At 35.0% G+C, this 19,129-nt stretch overlaps 1 pseudogene; it reads left to right on the top strand.

The window, feature by feature from the left end:
* Nucleotides 1–1,984: 1,984 nt before the first annotated feature.
* LOC120083952 lies at nucleotides 1,985–2,665 on the top strand (annotated as a pseudogene).
* Nucleotides 2,666–19,129: the final 16,464 nt, after the last annotated feature.

Genomic DNA, 19,129 nt, shown 5'->3' on the forward strand with positions numbered 1-19,129 from the left:
GCGCTTGAGGAGATATAAGGACTACGATCTCTTAGAGCTATTTTTTTCTTATTAGAGGAGAAAAAGAATCCAAATAAATTACCCACAATGGAAATCAACATGTTAGTAATAGAACCTTCTTCAAAAAGGTCTAGGGGATAAGCTACATAAGCAATAAATTGATTTTCTTCTCCAGGAACAGGCTCGATCGATTCCATAGCATCGTCCTTTGTTTTTTCGGGTACTTATTGTATATAACAAAACAAAATTTCCTGTAAATTCTTAGGTTTTCTTTTGAATATCCACTCATTTTCAATGCCAACACTCTTCCCAAGTTTTTTTCCTCTACTTCCCAATCCCACCGTGGCAGCCTCTAACTCTAAAGCTTTAGTATATATAAAGTGCGCTTTTTGGCCTTAGCAGCAAGTACCTTCTACTCCTTGGCATTCACAGATTGGTTATGTAGCAATGCTTCTTGTAAGGATCTTCAGTTTGGTTTTGATTGCCAGTGGCATACAACCTTCTTGTGCGATAGCATGGAAGATTTTTGGTTTAGAGTGAAGGTGTCGAGCATTTTTTGATGGAGACTTTATTCTCCCTCATGATTCTAATCAGAGGATTGCTAACGATGTTTAAATTGCTGTCTCTGCTTTCTATTCTCAAAAAACTGAGCCAAGTATGAAGGTAAGCAAGTTGATTGCTTGGGAATTTCCTTCCTTTTTTTCCTGTAGAGGAGAAAGGACTGGTCAGGCACAGCTGCGAAAGGCAATGATGCGTACCGCACTCATGAGGGACAGCCTATGTTGTTTCATTCCCAAACTCCTTCCATTTTCTCCTAGACCCAACCACTGCCCTTGTTCAAGATCTCACTTCATTCACGTATCTGCTTCCTTTCTTTCTGCATCCTTAACTCGTCTTTTTCTCAGCTAAAGCTAGCTCTGTGATCTGCTTTCTCATTCAAGGCAAACTAAGCATTCGTTCGGAGTTTATAAGAGAGAGTGTTCGAAGACGCTCGACTGAGTTTAAGTTACACACTAGGCTCTGGAGCTCCCTACACAATCTATGCTGCTTAGACCTAGCCGACACCCTCTCACCCGACCAAAACACCATCTCCCACACAACCTTCTTGTCTTTCTTTTCCTTAAGGATTCAATTTCTTAACGCAATTCATTATTTAGATCCTATACTAGAGTAATGGAGTGACTAAGCCAGCCCATCTCCCAGTCTTGACACAAATGGGCGTTCTGAAAGCACTGTGGGGAAGGGGAGTCTTGTAGCGAGTCTAAGAGCATTTAAAGCTAAGAAATTTCTTCCTTTTTGGTGATACGGCCTTCGGTGAGGAACGAAGTAGCTCGATTGAAAGGAGAGGGACGAGACTTTCTATCGCTTACACTTGCTTTTCACTTGAAAGATAACGGTTTCTCTCTTCTATAATATAAAAGCGAAGCAAGCCGCATGGCACTTCAGTGAAGAAAGCTCGTTGGAAAACCAATGCAAATATCATATTGACTTTCTCTCGCCCTACTTCTAAGTCTCGATAGAAAAGGTTGGAGAGAGTGACTTTATGAAATTCTCTCCTTTCTAAAGCAGTGCAAGATGCCCCCCCCCCCCCCCCCCCCCAGAACGCTAAAAAGGTGGGGGAACAAGAGTTGTCACGATAGGAAAGAGAAATGACTAAAAGAAACTCAATCATTGAAGATTCGGGCTCATATTCATGAAACTGATCATTTGACCTCTTCTCAAGTAAGAAAAGATAGAATGGAAAGGAAAAGGTCGAGCTGATTCAATTCCCCAACTTCTCATTGTCTTCGTCACTCTTTCTCAGGTTTTCTTTATAATCTCTGAACCTTTTGTTGAATTGAGTAAGAGAAGAAAAGGGAAGGAGAAGTATCTTCTTTGGTGGATCCCTCTTGTTCCTGTTTAGGCATCAGTGGTTGGCCCACCACCGGAAGCAGAGGAAGCTAACCCAGTTGACTAAGAATCAGTCGTTTACCTCGCAAAAAAGATGCCTGTCTACCCCTATGAGGAAAGCCAGGAAACAGGAATTAAAGTAGAAGATCTTTTAGCCCCTTATCGACGTGGAGGAAAAATAGGACTATTCGGAGGGGCTGGAGTGGGTAAAACAGTACTCATTATGGAATTGATCAACAACATTGCCAAAGCTCATGGAGGTGTATTCGTATTTGGAGGAGTAGATGAACGTACTCGTTCAGGAAATGATCTTTACATGGAAATGAAAGAATCTGGAGTAATTAATGAAGAAAATCTTGCAGAATCAAAAGTGGCTCTAGTCTACGGTCAGATGAATGAACTGTGGGGAGCTCGTATGAGAGTTGGTTCAACTGCCCTAACTATGGCGGAATATTTCTAAGATGTTAATGAACAAGACGTGCTTCTATTTATCGACAATATCTTCCGTTTCGTTCAAGCGGGATCCGAAGTATCCGCGTTACTGGGTAGAATGCCTTCGGCTGTGGGTTATCAACCCACTCTTAGTACCGAAATGGATTCCTTACAAAATTCTTTCACTATTCTATCACCCCAGGTTCACTTCACTCCCTTAAGGCGGATTAAGACTAAGGCTCTCTCGGGAGGCAAGGAAAGAGATATTCAATCAACCAAGCAAAGACCACTACCACAGTCTTCACCAAGACAACAGGAAGGAAGAGAGCCAAGGGCAAGGTAAGAGCTGCACTTTTTCCGTTTTTTGTCAAGACGATAAAAGAAAGATAAATAAAGGGAGGATTGAACCACTTTAATAGCTTTTTGTCTTTCTTGCTTCTCGTTTCATAGAACGCGTAGTTCCTTGTATTTCTTTTCTGACCTTGATTTACTACACCTTGTTGGCACCCTTTCGCCATAAAAGAAAAAGTCCAATATGGTCGAAAATGCAAATCTTTAGCTCTACAAGGACTCAAAAAAGACCCGAAATGTAACAAGTCCGTGAGATTGGATTGAAGGAATGACAAAATTGGCGATCGCTAGCTTTCCGCTAAGACTAGGGAAGCAGACCCTCCAGTGGCATACTTGATGGACCCAGTGGCATACACGGCCGTAGGAAAGGCAAATACTCTTCAACTCAACGGATGGTTATAGAATTAGGGCGCTAAGCAAGTGGTGCTATGCTATTTGGCCCATTGGCTCTAACTTCTTGAAGGGTTCGCTTTTCCTCTCCTTTCAGTTATAGATAAGCGGGCAATTGAACTACTAGAGAAGCCTACCTAATACTTATAGACTTGCCTTACACTGCTACAACTGAACTGGGCCAAGCCCAAAGAGTTCTTCTTAAGGGAAATCGGTCAGCAACAAATGTGTGATATCTATGGAATAAGAGACTAGGAGAAGTTACAAAAAAATAATAACAAACAACTTGCAAACACTGATAATGTAATTAGTTAGTCTTGCCTAACAACGCATGAAATACCTTCACCCTTAATGTGGTGAATGGCTTAAAAATCGTTTGTTCATTGAATATCATTCATCAACAGATCTATGAGGGTCAACTAATCGTCTCCTCTCAAACCCTCAACTTGGTAGATCTATTCAATGACCTCCTGATGCCCTCTGAGCTCCAATTCATATTTCTCTTTCTACCATTGGACAAGTTTCTCCATTTTACATTCTTGCATGTCTATTGTTGTGTGTACAATGTCAAGTATTTTAGATTGGAAGAAAATTCTCTTGTGTTTCGTTCTCTTCATATCATTACTTGATCCGGTACACCTATTAAATTTAAATTCCTTTTATCTTAGTTAACTATACTATTAGAAAACATTTTTCCTTTTATCTCACAATTACCATGAAACTACCAATAACCTCCCACTCAATTGATTATTAGAGAAAAGAGATATAATTATCTTAATATAATATTATATAAATATATATGATAACCAACTTACCATACTATATTTATAACCTATAGTTTTAATATTTCATCTCATAAAACATATCGACCATAGTTCTTTTCTATTTCATGGTACTTAATGTTGTCTTTTTGGCCCTTAATCTCAAATTAATTAATTTTAATTAATTAATTAATCAATGTTTTGATGATAACAAACTCAATTTTTAATTACTGAAAATTTTAGTATTTTAATATGTCCATGTCCATTTGTATGTAGACATTGGCAGCATATTGGTTGAATGTGTGGATCATTAAGAGATTAACATATGATGGACTTTTGATTTTTGGATTGATTTAACATAAAAAAAAAATGGAATGAAAAAGAAATTTAAAAGGAAAATAAATTTAATATTATTTTATGTTGTGTCTAATGGCTAGTTTTTTACACAAATATGTTTTTTATTTTTGGATTGACTTTAAAGAGAATGAATTTAAAAGAAAATGAATTTAATATTATTTTATATTGTGTTCTAACAGCTAGTTTTTGACACATGGTATGTTTTTTTATTTTTGGATAATTTTAAAAAGAAAAGAAATATAATATTATATTTTGTTTGTATCTAACGACTAGTTTAGTTTAAAATCTTCACCATTGATTTTTCTTTTCTAAAATTCAATGGTCCAAATTAATTGTAGTTTCTAAAAATTCTTCCATCTCTATATAAACCATCTTCTTCTCCAATTTTTAAACCAACAAATTTTCCATTTCATAATCCTCCAAAACTCAAAAGTTTCATTGTTGCTCTCTCTAAGTTCCCAATTTTTTTTTTTCATCTTATTCTTGAGAGAGTGTTATTGTATTGTGAGGACAAACATGTTGAGTGCTTAAACTTGTAAATTCACTCTAGTGAGAGTTGTATTGCGTTCTTCAAAATTTCAACATTTGTAACGGTTTGATCCTAAACTGTGGAAATTCCAACATATTAGAACCGATTTGCTCTTTTCTCAAATCATCCAAGAAATCCAAGAAGAAAGCAATTAAAGTTACTTGGGATGATAGTGATGAAAGCGAAAGTGGGAGTAATAATGAAGAAGTGACCAATTTTTGCTTCATGGCTCATAGTGACAAAAAGGATGAACAAAATGATGAGGTAACTCATAACCTCTTTCTTATAACGAATTGTTCGAAGCTTTTGAAAATATGCAAAATGATTTAAAAACTTAGTTCTATTGTTGTGCTTAAAAAGAAATACAATGTTTTATCTAGTAAAAATAAGTCTTTACTTGAAGAAATTGCTTGCTTAAAAGAGAATGAGTGTGATGCTATGCATATTGATGAAATGAATATCTCTTGTGACGCATGCTTTTGATTGTGATGAGAAAAATGCCTTGCTTACAAAGTTAAATTTCTTAGGCATGATAGTTGTAAAAAAGATAATTTGATTAAATTACTCAAAGAAAAGGAATTTAGTGTTTTGCAAGAACTTGATAAGGCTAAAGAATCTAATAAAAAGTTGACAATAGGTGCTCAAAGATTAGACAAGATAATTGAAGTAGGCAATCCTTTTGGTGATAAAAGAGGTTTAGACTATATTGATGAATGTTCTACTTCTTCAAGTTCTAAAACTATCTTTGTTAAAGCATCTCATAATATGTCTAAGGTTGTGTCTAAGCATGTTAAATCTAACTTTGTGCCTATATGTCATTATTGTGGTGTTGAAGGCCATATTAGACCTAAGTGTTTTAAATTGAAATATGCTCATTACTACTTCTCCAAGAAGAAATTTTTCTCAAAGGACAAAGTTTCACAATGCTCCAAGGAATAATTTGTCCAAGAAAAGTAGAGTGCATAAATTTGTTGTAAGAAATATATCTTTGCATAATATTGTTTGTTTCTCATGTGGCAAGTTTGGGCATACAACTTATTCTTGTTACTTATCTAAATCCAATGCCTTAAATGTCTATGCAAAAATGAAATGGATTCCCAAGTTTGTCAATGCTAACCATCTAGGACCCAAATAAGTGTGGGTACCAAAGAATCAAACTTGAACATTTGTGTTTGTAGGTTTGTTTGAAAGCCTCTAAGAAAAATAAGTGGTACTTGGATAGTGGTTGCTCGAGCACATGACCGGAGACCCATCCAAGTTTGTCTCTCTCTCCAAAAAGGATGGAGGTCTTGTAACCTTTAGTGACAACAAGAAAGGTAAAAAATTGGTAAAGGTAGTATAGGTAATGAATTTTCTATTTTAATTGAAAATGTACTTTTGGTTGATGGTTTGAAGACATGATTTTACTTAGTATTAGTCCATTGTGTGATAAAGGCTTTAGAGTTATGTTTGATAAAAAGAATTGCATCATTGAAAATGCTAGTGATAGAAAAGTTAATATTTGTTGGAAATAGAGATGAACATGTTTTACTTATTGATTTGAATGATTTTCCTATTAATAATAAATGTTTGGCTTTGCATAATGATTCTTGTTATGGCATAGAAGACTAGGACATGCTTGCATGCACTTAATTTCAAATATTTTCAAGAATTCTTTGGTTAAGGTCTTACTAAATTTAAATTTGAAAAAAGACAAAGTTTGTGATGATTGTCAAATGGGTAAGCAAACTAAGTCCTCTTTTTTCAAATCTAAAAATATAATCTCTACAACTAGATCCCTTCAACTATTACACATGGACTTATTTGGCCCTTCTAGAATTGCTAGTTTTGGAGGGAACTATTATGTCTTGTGATAGTTGATGATTTTTCAAGATTACTTGGGTTTTGATGCTAAAACATAAGGATGATACTTTGAAAAGCTTTTCTAGTTTTGCAAAAAGAGTTCAAAATGAAAAAAGGTTTTTTGATTTCGAAATTAGGAGTGTTCAGGAGAGAAATTGATAGTAATGCTTTTGAAACGTTTTGTGAAAGAAAATGGTTTTGCTCATAATTTCTCCGCTCCAAGAACTCCTCAAACAAACAGTGTAGTGAAAGGAAAAATCGTATCTTGCAAGAATTTTCTAGATCAATATTGCATGAGTATGGTTTACGTACATACTTTTAGGCGGAAGCCGTTATCACCGCTTGTTTATATTTTAAATAGAGTTTTTATTAGACATTCTTTGGATAAAACTCCTTATGAAACTTTGGCATAACAAAATTTCAAATATTGGTATTTCAGAAGTTTTTGGTTACAAATGTTTTATTTTGAATAACAAAGAAAAACTTGAAAATTTTGATTCTAAGACAGATGTTAGTATTTTCCTTGGCTATTCCTCTACTAGTAAAGCTTATAGCGTTTTAAATAAAAGAACTTTAGTAATATGAGGATCTATGCATGTAGTATTTGATGAATCTTGCAATGTTATTTCTAATGAGCCTATTTATAGTGATGTTTTAGAAGGAAATTTTGGAGATTTACTTGTTAGTGACAAAGGCAAGGAAATTGTTTCAAGTAAGAGGTGAGCTTAATCGGAAAGAACGAAGTTGGTTCTTTATCCATGCCTAAAGAGTGGAGGTATGCTCCTTCCCATCCCAAGAATTAATTCTTTGGTGATCCCAAATAAGGTGTGAAAACTCGTTCCTTCTTAATATGTTTAATAATCTTGCTTTTTTTTTCTCAAATTGAACCAAAAAGTTTTAAAGATGCCGAAATGATGAATTTTGGATTTTAGCTATGCAAGAAGAATTAAATCAACTTGAAAGGAATAAAGTTTGGAGTTAGTCCCTAGGCCTTTCATGCTTCTATAATTGGAACTAAATGGGTCTTAGAAATAAAATGGATGAAAATGGAAATATCATTAGAAATAAAGCTAGACTTGTATGCTCAAGGTTATTGTCAAAGAGGAAGGAATAGATTATGAAAATTTTTGCACCATTGCTAGATTAGAAGCTATTAGATGTTGTTTGGTTTTGCTTTCTTATAAGAAATTTCATTTTGTATCAAATGGATGTGAAAAGTGCATTTTTAAATGGTATATCATGGAGGAAGTTTATGTAGAACAACCTCCGGGGTTTGAAAGTTTTGATTTTCCTAATCATGTCTATAAGTTGAAAAAGGCTCTTTATTGGTTAACAACATCAAGAGCTTAGTATGATAGACTTAGTAATTTCTTACTTGAGAATGGGTTTAAAATGGGTTAAAATTGATACTACTCTTTTTATTAAGACTAAAGAAAATGATATGCTTTTAGTACAAATATATGTGGAATGAATATTATTTTTGGTTCTACTAATCCATCTTTGTGTGAAGAATTTTCTAGTGTATGCATAGTGAATTTAGATGAGTATGAGGGAGAACTTAACTTCTTCCTTGGACTCCAAATCAAACAACTCAAGGATGGTATTTTCATAAGTCAAGAAAAATAACAAGGGGTTTGCTCAAAAGGTTCAAATTCATGAAGGTAAAATTGCAAAAACTCCTATGAGCACATCCCTAAGCTTGACAAGGATGAAAAAGGTAAGTGTGTGGATATAAAAAACTTATAGAGGTATGATTGGATCTTTACTTTATTTAGCCGCTAGTAAACCCGATATTATGTTTAGTGTATGTCTTTGTGCTAGATTTCAATCTTGTCCTAAGGAATTACATTTACATGCCGTTAAAAGAATTTTAAATATTTGCTTGGTACTATTGATTTAGGCTTATGGTATCCAGAAATGTTGAATTTAATTTGGTAGGATATTCCGATGCAGATTTTGCGGGTGTTTACTTGACCGTAAGAGTACTAGTGGGACTTATTCAATTTCTTGGTAGTTCCTTAGTTTCTTGGTTTAGTAAAAAGCAAAATTCGGTTGCCTTATCTCACTATCGAAGCGGAATATCTTGCAGTTGCTAGTTGTTGTGCTCCAAATTCTTTTGATGAAACAAACTTTTTGTGATTTTGGATTAAATTTTGATAATGTTGCCTATATTTTGTGATAATACTAGTGCTATTAATTTGACTAAAAATCTTATACATCATTCTAGAACTAAGCAATTGATATTAGGCATTACTTTATTAGAGAAGTATGTACAAAATGATAATATTACTCTTGAATTTGTAGGCTCTAATAATCAATTAGCGGATATTTTTACCAAGCCTTTGAATGAAGAAAACTTTTGGAAAAAATAGGCTTGAGCTCGGTATTATTCATTGTGATGCCTCTTGATTTTATAATTTTACTTGTTAAATCTTTTAGAAGGCATTTTGATAGGGAGAGATATTGAAAGCATGTGTTAATATTCTTAGGGGGAGTTGTGCTAAATTTATGTTCATGTTTTTAAGGGAAACATTTATGTAGTTCTAAATTTTTCTTAATTATTCTTTTTTTATGATTCCAAAGGGGGAGAAGTTTAAGAAAAATATGCTATAAATTAGTTATGATTTTGATTGTATTAATTAGGGGAAGAATTTATTTTTTGAGTGAATTTCAAGATTGATCTTTATGGTGATATGTTGAATTTTATTATGTACTACATATGGTTTACATGTATTTCAAGCTATTTTTCTTGAATGGTTTGTCATCATCAAAAAAGGGGAGAGTTGGATTTTTGGCCCTTAATCTCAAATTAATTAATCTTAATTAATTAATTAATCAATGTTTTGATGATAACAAACTCAATTTTTAATTACTGAAAATCATAGTGTTTTAATAAGTCCATAGCGTAGAGCTCGGAACAATGATTCTAACACCTCTTGAATCACTCAAATCGGAGCTAAAACGAAGACGATATAATCGAAACAAGTCTATAGAAAAAATGTCGTGGTAGATGACGTGGCATAACCAGACCATTTCTATGTAGACATGTGGCAGCATATTGGTTGAATGATGGATCATTAAGAGATTAACATATGATGGACTTTTGATTTTTGGATTGATTTAACATAAAAAAAATGAAATGAAAAAGAAATTTAAAAGGAAAATAAATTTAATATTATTTTATGTTTGTGTCTAACGGCTAGTTTTTTACACATGGTATGTATTTATTTTTGGATTGACTTTAAAGAGAATGAATTTAAAAAGAAAATGAATTAAAAGAAAATTGAATTTAATATTATTTTATGTTTGTATCTAACGGCTAGTTTTTGACACATGGTATGTTTTTTTATTTTTTGGATTAATTTTAAAAAGAAAAGGAATTTAATATTATATTTTATTTGTATATAACGACTAGTTTAGTTTAAAATCTCCACCATTAGTTTTTCTTTTCCAAAATCCAATGGTCCAAATTAATTGTGGTTTCTAAAAATTTTTCCATCTCTATATAAACCATCTTCCTCTCCAATTTTTAAACCAACAAATTTTACATTTCATAATCCTCCAAAACTCAAAAGTTCCATTGTTGCTCTCTCTAAGTTCCCAATTTTTCTTTTCATCTTATTCTTGAGAGAGTGTTATTGTATTGTGAGGATAAACTTGTTGAATGCTTAAACTTGTAAATCCACTCTAGTGAGAGTTGTATTGTGTTCTTAAAAAATTCCAACATTTGTAACGGTTTGATCCTAAACTGTGGAAAGGATCGGGTTTGCTCTTGAAACTGTAAAAGGAACGATGGTGTAACGGTTGGGCTCTAATCCATGGAAAGAGTCGGAAAGATTTTATTCAAATTCCCGAGAGGCGCTTGAAGAGTGGAGTAGGTCGAGTTTGACCGAACCACTATAAAAATTACAGTGTCTTCTTCTTTACTCTTTCCTTCTTATTTTTGCAATTAATTTAAGCAATTTATTGTATGTTTTAGTTTGTTCTTATTTATTTGCTAAAAATTGATAGAATTAAATTATCACATTTTTGTCATCTTATTTGTTGCATAAATTGAATTTTTCTTATTATTTATAAAAAGTATATTAATTAGTTTAATTTGGTTAATTTAGAAAAAAAAAAGTTTAATTAAACCCTATTCACCCCCCTCTAGGGATGTCATGTTAATCCAACACTTAATGTAAATCTCATTTACATTAATCCTCCACACGATGTATCTCATACATCATACCGGTCATATCATATATAATTGAACTACCTATTGTCAATTTGAACATTTCAAATCAACACCAATAACTGATTCTCAACTTGAATCTATTGAGCTACCAAGGGGACCTTATGGACCTATAGCTCGAAGCTTCAACAGTACGTGAATAGCTAACTAAACTCTTTAGTCACGTGATCCACCATTTGTTAACTGTCAGACATTCCACTAAAGACCAACAGCTGAACTCTCCTTACTACATATATATTATGTGTCCATATCAACCATCAACAATGTGATAACCCTTTACAGATCACTCGTAAATACAGTTGGGCCAATAACTGTTATGCCCCTATAGTTGCATCTAACTCCTTAAGTACTACTGATCCCTCTAATGAACATAAGTCATAGTCCTACTATGACCAAGTCCTCTCTTCCAATGAGAAGTTGTGGCTACTATGTTCAAGACCCAGAATCAACCTTTAAAGGAGCAATGTATCTACTTACCCCTACTTAAGGGAAGGAGTGAATTCTATCTTGTGTTGAGTTCCCAGCTCCCAAATCAGATAAATCCCCAGAAAGGTAGGCATTTTGAGTTGGCAATCTGGCCACTCTCATCCACAATAATCAAAGAATCGCTCTCAAAGGCAAGAGTTCCCAAAACACTGAGGATTGAGGTCATGTCACTTGTGGTCGTTTAGGTGAGATGTAAGTCTCAAGTATCAACGGCGTTATATACAAAGACTAACCATTTCATAGTCTGGTCTTATACAAACTCTTTGTATAGGACATCCCCGCTCGCATTTCTCCACATGAATGGTCTGGATCTACCATCTGTAATAGTTCACAACATTTGCAAACCGGGTCGTATCCGTAGTGTCACAAGGATCAGGTATCCCTTCTTAATCCTTATACTACAGACCTATTTGGGTTATCACTTAAGGCATGATCCACTTGTATATCTCATATACATGCTTAAGTTTACATATAATAACCATGGAGCTTTGTTTATTGAATATGAGTAAATGCCAAATAAAATAACTCTTATTTTATTCATAACAATGTGTATATATTACAAACTACGAGACTTCAGGAGAATTAGGACACTAATCCCAACAAATAATACCATAATGTGTTTTCTTACCCAAATCCATACATCGAAAACCTCTTTCTCTATTCCACACATTTGAACTCATCGTTCCAACCAAACTCGCTGCATGCATTACTTAGTATCTCAGCGATTGCACAATATTGTTGCTTTAAAAATCTAACCTTGCACTCTATTGTCGACAGCCCGATGGAACAGCTAGGAATGTTTTCGTTAAGTAGGCATTGTAGCTGTTATAGATAGTCAGGTTTGAATGTTCTATTATCAGCTTGCCAACCTGTTTCTACCAAGTGCAATAGTGACTCCACTAATCGTGCATCTTCAACCTTTGTCCAAATGTATTATGTCATTTTCTCACGTCCTGCCATTTAGCTACATACATACATATAACTTAACAAAATAAATTGGGCATAGTTAGATAAACATATTTTTTAGTACGAATAGCGTTGAACATGTTTCAACATTCACATGAACCAATTAACACAACATAAATTAAGATAATTTAATATAGTAGATTGTTTGAACTGAAAGATAACATAATCTAAAAGTATGAGGAAGTTATTCATAGTAAAGTAAATTGAATAAGAAAATTTGTGCTCATGATGTTTGTTCCCATTCATCGAACATTCGCATTGCCAACTCATCCCTTAAATTGGTCCATTCGTAGGACATTTCAATAAATTGTATATTTTCATCGTCGAGCTCGTTAGATGTAGAATTTTCATCATCCGTTGTTCCGGACATTATAGTTTGGCCCGTCTCCCTTGCTATCAGGTTGTGTAGCAGGCAACATGTCGTTATTGTTTTACATTGGATCTTAACTGGGTAGTAGGACTTCCCACGTAGTATCACCCAACGACATTTGAGTATGCCAAATGTTCTTTCAATACAGTTTCTAGCGGATAAATGTTTCATATTAAAAAATTCCCGTGGATTAGTCAGTGCATTTCCAGCACCACGCTATTCTGAAAGATGGTACCACTCTCCTCTATATGGTGCCAAGAATCCCTCGGCTTTGTGATATCCACATCATATAGGTAATAATAACCTAGGTATGGTATACACATAATTAGTTGGCAAACTATTTGCTCTTCAATCCAGACAGTACACTCATAGAAGTCTATACCCTTGGGAACCTTCAATCCGTGTAGTCGAGAAATTGCATCCCTACGCACTTTAAAATCGGCTGCAGACCCTTCCCACCCTGGCAGCACAAATATGAACTCACCAAATTGAGAACAGAAGGCAAGCACATTCGTGACTATTTCACCTTTTTGGGTACAACAGAGAGGACGATCGTCTACACTTAAGTTGACTTTGATGTATGTGCCATTCAATGCACCTAGACAATTTTGCATGGGATCATACATTGACAAAGGTGAAGGAACTCTGATTAGAGAACCAGTGAGTGGAAGCGAATCGTTCCAAATTTCATTGAGATAGAACATAAACAAATACAGTCTAAAAGAACAGATTATGCATAAACAATAAATTACAAGTATGCTTCTTTAATTGAACAGGGGATGGAGTATACAAACCTTTGAAGAACTCTTTCTTCAAGTATCCCTCGATCGTGCAGCAACTCGTTCAATAGCACGAACTCAAACACAACGATCAGAATAGCCAAAAGCACGAATTGAAGAATCCTCAATCACTATCGAGTGCAACTCGATCTTCCACCCTCTAACGGAATAAGAACACCACCATAAAAGTTACCTTAGTATTCTCGGTGTGAGAATTCAAGGGTTGTGGGCTCTGTGATTCTTTGGATAAAGGAATGAAGGAGGTAGATGATCGAGTAAGTGGGAGAATGAAGAAGTCTATCGTATAGACTTGATATTTGATTGTGTAGTAAGAAGAAGCTTATCGTATAGACTTACTACTCGATCGTTTAGTAACGAGTAACTATCGTATAGTAAACTCGATACTTGATCGTTTAGGCTGTGAGATACTATCATTTAGTAAAACTATTTTACTCAATATTCTTTTCTTTTGTGAAACGATACAATGAATCAACCCCTCGACTTGGAAAACAATTTTTCTTTTATCTCACAGTTACCATAAAACTACCAATAACCTCCCACTCAAGTCGGTTATTAAAGAAAAAGATTAATTAATTATCACATAATTAATATATTATAAATAAATACAATAACCAACGTATCATATTATATTTATAACCTATACTTTTAATATTACATTATATGAAACATATAAACTATAGTTCTTTTTCTATTTTTATGGTATTTAATATAAATTATATTTATATTAATTCCTCTAATTAATGTATCTAATACATCAAATCAATTATATCACATATAATTGAATCAATTTAATTATATCACATATAATTCCTCTTGTTAATTTGAACACTTCAAACTAACCCAAAATCTGATTCTTAACTTGAACTCATTGAGCTACCAAGGGGACCTTATGGATCTATAGCTTGAAGGTCTAACGGTGCGTGAATAACTGACCAAACTCTTTAATCTGGAGATCCACCATCCGTTAACTGTTGGTCACTCCACTAAAGACCAATAATTTCAATCTTCGTACTACAGATATATTTCTGTGTCCATTGGATATAACCAATCAACAGTGCAATGATCCTTCACAAATCGTTCGTAAGTACAGTTGGACCAAATACCATTTTGCCCCTATAGTTATATCTAACTCTTTAAGTACCACCGATTCCTCTAATGAACAATAAGTCATAGTCTTACTATGATTGAGTCCTCTCTTCCCAAGAAAGGATGTGGCTACTATGTTCAAGACCTGGAATTAATCCTTAAGGGAGAAATTAATCTACTTACCCCTGCGTCGAGGAATGAGTGAATTCCGACTTGTGTAGCTGAGTTCCTAGCTCTCCAATCAGATGAATCCCCAAAATGGTAGGCTTGTTGAGTTGGCAAATCAAGGGACCACCCTCATGAGCAGGAATTCCTAACTCACTTAGGATTAAGGTCATGTCACCTATAGTCATCCTAATGAAATGTAAGTCTCAATTATGAACAGTGTTATATAAAGAGACTAATCATTTCGTGGTCCGAACTTATACAAACTCTTTATATAGGATACCCCCACTCGTATGTCTCTACATGAATGGTCAGAATCAGACCATTTGTAGCACTTTAGAACACTTGTGACATCTACAAAGTCGGTCGTATCTATAGTGTCACCAGGATGAGGTATCCATCCTTTCTTCTTATACTACAGACCATTTAGGTTATTACTTAAGGCATAATCCACTTGTTGTTGGGATTGGTGTCTTAATTCTCCCAGAGTATCGTAGTTTGTAAACTTTGTACACATTTTTATTAATAAAATAAGAGTTATTTTATTTGCATTTAATCATATCCAATAAAAAAAGATCTGTAGTTATTGTATGTAAACTTAAGCATGTATATGAGATATACAAGTGGATCATGCCTTAAGTAATAACCTAAAAGATCTATAGTGTACGGATTAATGAGGGATACCTTATCCTGGTGACACTACGGATACAACCCTCTTTGTAGAGGTTTACAAGTGTTGTATGAAGAATCTCATACCAAGAGTTCCATGAGCGAGTTCAGATCGCTCCGATTTCACAGTACCGAAACACAAAAGATATACATTCAACGTTAATAGTTATGCATATAAACCTAATTATATGAAAGGGTTCATACTAGATGAAGACTCTCTTCGCACGTCTGAACCCTAAGTAGCGAAAACCCTCCAATGGATCTACCAACACCTGGCTAGTATGTCGACTACAACAGCATGATCAGTACAAACACAAACACTGCAGCGGGGACGACACCACCATAAGTAAAACATAGGTATCAAAGAGTGGGATTTGGTGAGTTTGGTAGAGGACGGAGGACAACGCGTCGTGTAGATGATAAGCAAGTGGGAGATGGAACTGTGCTATCGTATAGCAGAAATGTTTATCGTATAGAAGAGCTACACGATTGTGTATGAAAGGTTGTACGATCGTTTAGACGGACGAGCTTCTATCGTATAGTCTCTCGCGATCGCTTTCACGAAATCCTTTGGGCGCGGACGAAAAGATGAATGCATGATTGTGAAAAATGAAAACGATTTTCATTTTTAATCTACTGGTTACCATAACCTATGCAGCCCACTTCCCATGTCCAAACGTGGACAAATTAGTTAATTATCAAATAATTAATTAATTAATTTAAATAATAAATATAATCATATTATATTTAATCCTATAGTTTGATATCACATATCTACTATAGTATTCTCCTCTACTTGATATAAATCATATTTATATCTAATTTTCTCCAAAATAATATATCTCATACATTTAGCCACTTATATCACATATAATTAACCAATCCAATTATATCATATATAATTGAACTTCCTCTTGTCAATTTGAACATTTCAAATTAACCCAAACACTGGTTCTCGATTTTATCCAAGCTACTCAAGTGACCTAATGGACCTGTGGCTCGAAACTCCAACGGTACGTGAATAGCTGACTAAACTCTTTAGCCACGAGATCCACCATCCGTTAACTGTTAGTGATCCACTAAAGACCAACAGTTGAACTCTTCTTACCACAGATATATTTCTGTGTTAATCGGATATAACCAATCATGAATACGATGACCCTTCACAGATGCTTGTAAGTACAGCTGGGCCAATTAACCGTTTTTTCCCTGTAGTTACATCTCACTCCTTAAGTACCACTGATACCTCTAATGAAAAATATAGCATAGTCCAACTATGTGTGAACACCTCTCAGGCCAAAAGAATGTGTGTGGCACCACAAGTTCAAGTCCCGGAATCAACCCTTAAGGGAGCCATCTATCTACATACCCCTGCCTTGGGGAAGGAGTGAATTCCATCTTGTGTAGCTGAGTTCCCAACTCCCAAATCAAACGAATCCCCAAAATGGTAGGTTTGAATCGGCAACCTGGCAACTCGCACCCATACAAATCAAAGGAACGCCCTCAATGATAAGAGTTCCCAACTCACTCAGGATTGAGGTCATGTTACTCATGGTCATCCTAGTGAAGTGAAGTCTCTGTCATGAACGATGTTATATAACGAGACATTAACACTTTGTGGTCAGGGCTTATAAAAACTCTTTGTATAGGACACTCCCGCTCGCATGTCCCCAACACAAATGATCAGGATTAGACCATCTATGATAAGTCACAACACTTGTGACCATTCCACAAAGTGGGTCGCGTCTGTAGCATTACCAGGGTAAGGTTTCCCTCCTTTATCCATTTACTACAGACCATTTTGGTTATCACTCAAGACATGATCCACTTGTATGTCACCACATACATGCTTGAGTCACATACAGATAACCAGGGATTTTATGTTTATTGGTTTTTGGTAAAGCAAATAAAAAAAATAACCGAGCAAACAAAAAGATGTGAAGTAAATATCATATATTAACAATACAGGTGTTCGTATATACTGTTTACAAACGATAAGACATGAGACTTTAGGGCATCAACCCTAACATTGTAAACTACTACAAATGGTCTAATCTTGACCATTCATGTGGAGACATGCGAGCGGGGGTGTCCTATACAAAGAGTTTGTATAAAACCAGACCGCAAGATGATTAGTCTCGTTATATAACGCTGTTGATAATTGAAACTTACATCTCACTAAAACGACCATAGGTGACATGACTTTAATCTTGAGTATTTTGGGAACTCCTACCTATAAGTGCGGTTCTTTGATTAGTATGGGCAAGAGTGGCCAGATTGCTAACTCAACAAGCCTACCTTTTTGGGGATTTGTCTGATTAGAGAGCTAGGAACTCAGTTACATAAGACGGAATTCACTCCTTCCTTGAAGCAGGGGTAAGTAGATAGATTGCTCTCTTAAGGGCTGAATCCGGATCTTGAACATAGTGGTCATATCCTCTCTTTGGAAGAGATGACCCAGTCATAGTAGGACTATGACTTATTGTTCATTAGAGAAATCAGTGATACTTAAGGAGTTAGATGTAACTATAGGGGCAAAATAGTAAATTGGCCCAGGTGTACTTACGAGCGATCTGTGAAGGGTTATCGCTGAAGGAAATTAGAAACAATGATTTCTATGAGCATCGAAACAAGACTATTCCAAGTTATAATCATGAATGAACATATATTTACAGTCAACTTCAATACAAACAGTTATACAATTACAAAGCAGAAATTACAGCCTGAACAACAAATGAACAAAGGAGACAAACTCTACGAACAATAGCACATGTGTCTCCACGCTTCTATGCGCACTTTGATCGCTTCAACAACAGCAACCACGAATGCCCGATCTACACAACTGCAACACCGTACGAACACAGCACGAACTCTTCGTGCTTGTCCTCAACGATCTCCTCGGTCACGAACTCCTCCGCAGCACCACGAACAACCTCCAAAAAACCTCGACGGTGTCGAGTTGAGTCTGACACCACCAATAAGGCGACCTTGGTATTCTCGGACTTGGTATGAGACAGACGAACGGAAGAAACAACGATCGCGTACACGGCTGGGCAAGTGGGAGAAGGCGGAGACCTATGTATCGTATAGGTCGACCCAATCGTTTAGATAAAGCTATGTGATCGTCTAGCAAAAGCTATACGATCGTTTAGCTCTAATCATTAAGCTGGGTCTGTCGCATACAGACACTACATGATCGTTTACCTTGGGCCAGCGATCGTTTAGCAAAGTTATGCGATCGTTTAATAAACATTGCACGATCGTTTAGCTCGCACCTGCACGATCGTTTAGCTTCGCCCAGCTGTCATTTAGTAAAATTTGTATTACTTGACGACTTGCGTGAGTTTCTTTTGCACGAGAAGAAAACTCAAAAAACCTTTTCAAACTTTTGTAAAATCTTCTTTTTAAATAGGAAACCACTTTCCTTTTAAACTCACGATTACCAATGATCCAATAATCACCCACTACTTTGGTTATTTAAAAGAAAAAAGTATTAATATCTAATAATTAAAATTATTATAAATATAATGATAACCAACTTATACAACTATATTTATAACCTATAGTTTTAATATTTCATCTATAAACATATAAACCATAGTTTTTTTTCTATTATGGTACTTAATGTAAATCTCATTTACATAATCTCCACTATGTATTCATACATCATACATTATATCAAATATAATCAAAACCTTCTTTCAATTTGAACATTTCAAATCAAACCAAGAACTGATCCTCAACGAATCAAGCTACAAGGGGACCTCATGGACCTGTGATTGAGTCCAGCTCCAAACAGAA

The sequence above is a fragment of the Benincasa hispida genome, chromosome 8 (genome assembly GCF_009727055.1).
Source record: "Benincasa hispida cultivar B227 chromosome 8, ASM972705v1, whole genome shotgun sequence".
NCBI lineage: Eukaryota > Viridiplantae > Streptophyta > Magnoliopsida > Cucurbitales > Cucurbitaceae > Benincasa > Benincasa hispida.